This window comes from Maylandia zebra, linkage group LG2 (genome assembly GCF_041146795.1).
Source record: "Maylandia zebra isolate NMK-2024a linkage group LG2, Mzebra_GT3a, whole genome shotgun sequence".
NCBI lineage: Eukaryota > Metazoa > Chordata > Actinopteri > Cichliformes > Cichlidae > Maylandia > Maylandia zebra.
In genome coordinates, this window is record NC_135168.1 from 4,777,131 (window position 1) to 4,780,623 (window position 3,493).

The window sequence follows — 3,493 nt, forward strand, 5'->3', positions numbered from 1 at the left end:
ATAAACTGAGTAGTTCACTGAATGAACAATGGACTGTGAGCTCAGTTCCTTCATCATTAGTATGGATTATATATGTATATGTATTATATTAGTATCATATATATCAGGTGCTGCTGCTTTCAGTCATTGTGCAAATGTGCTGTTTGTAAGCTTGTAAAGCTGCAGTCAGCTGAGACTGAAGAAGTCACCTGATCAGTGAGCAAACGTTTCTGAAAACGTCCAGATGAACAGAATCAACCTTTTGGGATCAGCCAGCAATGCAGCATCATTGTTGTTCAGCTTCAGAGGTTTGCAGGAATGAACTGATGACCAGAAACAGCTGCAAAGTCCAAGAAAATACCAGCTGGAGTTCAGCTGCATTTGAAGAAGTCAAAGAAAAGTAAGGATGGCAAAGGGCGACGTTTTCTTCCAAAGAGCTGCAAACATGGTCGACGCCTCATTAGAAGAATCATCTGGACATTTGTGAGGAACTCTAACCAAGAAAGCAACGTCACACAGATCCAACAGACAGTTTCCATGACTGCAAGTGTTGAGTGGAAAAATGCTACATTGCATTATTGCATCCTCTCACCACAGGAGGCGCTGTTGGCACCACTGATTGCTGATCAGCTGTTCTCTGATGATCTGATTGATACTGTGAATAACGGGACTCACTGAACTCTGTGACACAGTGAAGATTACAGAGTTTAACTTCACCCTTTAAGACTGACCACAGAACCAAGTCCGCCAGAGCTTTTGTTATATTTTTACATGCTGTGGAGCCATTTGTGGGAGCATTTCAAGTTGCTATACATCAATACAACTGTTATAGCCCTAATTTTAATAATATGTATGCATTAAGTCCATAGTAACTACATAAACTGCAAAAAAACCCTCTGCTCATCCATCTCTGTGTGTATCAGGATACATTTGGTTCATAATACACAGAAAAATCAAAGTTATTACCTGTAATAAATGTGAAAGATTCCTGCAGTGATAACCAGGCAGGACTGAAACACATCCAAGCTGTCACCACGGTAACAGCACCGCCCATCCACAGGTGAGGGGAGGAGCAAAAAGAGGGACTTTGACCATTTTATACTAAAAACACTCAACTAATGTTTCTAATATGAAACAAATAAGCCCACATTAATGTGAGCGTTTATTAAATAATAATAATGATGATTTCCTCCTGATCTCATTTCCACAGCAGAGAAAACTGTGGTGTATATTGAGGTGGAGGGTGTGGTCTGTGGCTCAGGTGTAGAGTGAGGGTGGGGTGCACCACAGCAGCATGCTGGGACTGCTGAGGGTGGAGGAGGGAGTGATGATGACATCAGAGCTGCAGCACAGAGACCAGTGAACACACAGTCTGTTCATCTTTGCATAGATACAATATACAGCACAATATTGAATGACAGACACGCTGTGGGAGCTTCCACAGATACACTGACGTCAGCATCCAGAGTCCTCCTGCTGCTCCCCCCTCAGAGCCCCGTGATCAGCACCAACACATTCAGTTAGATGACAGAGTCCAGCTGCAGCTAGAATCAGCTCCCCTCTGTGAACAACAGCACAGCGTCAGTGTTTCACACTCAGTGAAAGGAGGAAACAGCAGAAGAACACCATGTGTGCTACGTTTCCCAGGACACACTACAAACTGCACAAATACAGAGCAGCACGTGGAAGGACCTGGAGCTGCATTTACAGAGCTGCAGACAGCGTGATGTCCTGTATGGACAGGTGGAAGGAACCAAGTCCTCAGCTGGAACACTCGTGTTTGTCCACAGACAGGAAACACAGCAGGAAACTTCCTCACAGAAGTGCAGCTCATGGATAACACACTTCCTGTCAGTCAGAATGAGGCTGCAGCCAAACACAGAAAGGTGTTTTTGTCCAGATGAGCCCAGAGAAGAAACACGAGTGTTCACAGACATCAGAAGCTCAGAGAGGTGAAACATGAGGTTGGAGTCCTCGTCAGCATCCAGAAGAGCTGCTGTGAAACCCTGAGTACTCATGACAGACTCTGATGGCACAAACACATCATGATTCAAACAGAAAGACAAACATGGAGCTCCTGATCCTCCTGCATGAGAACAAGCTGACATGAGCGCTGTGTCTGAGAGTGTCTCCCTGTCACAGTGACAATAACACAGCTGCTGCTCACAGTCATTAAACTGACCTGAGGTCAGCTGTGCTCCTTACATATGAACCATGTGACCTCACATCAGTGCTGTGGATGACTGTAGTCATAGAAGAGTAGAGCTGTAGCAGGTGGTGTGAGGAGGAGGTGGTGTATTCTAGTTAACGCAGTACTGAAACACTCCAGCAGAGGGCGCTGTTAAGTCCTTATTGTAACACAGTTACTGTGTGCAGTTAGACTTCATACATAATCTGCACTTATTTCCATCAGACATGCTGTCAGTAAATGATTGGTTTCTATTGATTCTACTTCCTGTTGACTCGTTTGATGACAGTGAAACAATCACAGCTGATTGTGTGATGATGTAAACTGTCACTGTTACATTCAGTGTGTGTGACATAATGTTAGTGCAGGCTGATAACAGCCTGGTTCTGTTAGAAACACATGAACGTGTCCATAGATCAGTGTGTGTTTAACATGAGAGCTTCAGCCCTGCTGATGTGTTAAATAAAGACATGCAGGAAAACTGATGAGACTCTGAAATAACTCTTTATATTTATAATGTAACTCTGCATCAAAAGAACAACAAAGGATCCCAGACAGGTTTCTGTGAACAAAGACCATTCTGATGTTTCTGTGTTTCTAACACTTTGACATTATTAGTAAACAGACTGCAGTGAGCAGCATTTATAAAGAGCTTCTATATAAAGATATGACAGCTGTTTGACAAGTTTATCACTCTGTGTTTGGACCTGATCAGTCCAGCTGTTTACTTGAAACATGTTCATTTACCTGTTCTGTTATATTCATGTTCTTGTCTCTGTTGAAAACACATTTTAATGTCCCTCAGATTTTTCTCCCAGATGAATAAATCTAAAAATGACACAAACTGACTGCAGCTACTTTTTGTCCTTTCTGTCAAAAACCTTCATGTGACTCATGAGAGACACGTTTCAGCTGTTTGTGACAGATCAGAGGCCAACAAGTCATTTATAACACTTTCCATCATTGTTTAAAGTTCTCAGTGTTTCTGTGTTGCTGCGTATAGGATCTCCCAGCATCATCACTGTGCTGTCCAATCATTGTGTGCGAGGTTACCCTTATAGTGCGATGTGTGTTTGCACAAAGAGAAGCATGTGTGTCAAATATAAATAAGCACAGAACAGAAACAGCTGCTCGTTTCTTCTGTTTAGAGTCAAGTTAGTGTTTTGTGTCTTTGTTTGAGGCCTGATGTCGAGCAGAGGTGTGTGTAACTGCACTGGTCTGTTATATGTGTGAAGTGTGTGCTTCTCTTCAGCATCATCTTTGTCACTGCTGATTCCTTTGTGTCATCATGTGTTGAGAAGAGAGAACAGTTATAACGGAGGAGCA

At 42.8% G+C, this 3,493-nt stretch overlaps 1 protein-coding gene across 1 annotated transcript in view; it reads left to right on the forward strand.

The window, feature by feature from the left end:
• The window catches only part of LOC143413377 (uncharacterized), a 19,731-nt gene extending 18,809 nt beyond the window's left edge, over positions 1-922 (forward strand). Inside the window, exon 6 of the mRNA XM_076876292.1 lies at positions 1-922. This exon is cut by the window's left edge and continues 831 nt beyond it. The gene's annotated coding sequence lies outside the window, so the exon portion shown is untranslated.
• Positions 923-3,493: the final 2,571 nt, after the last annotated feature.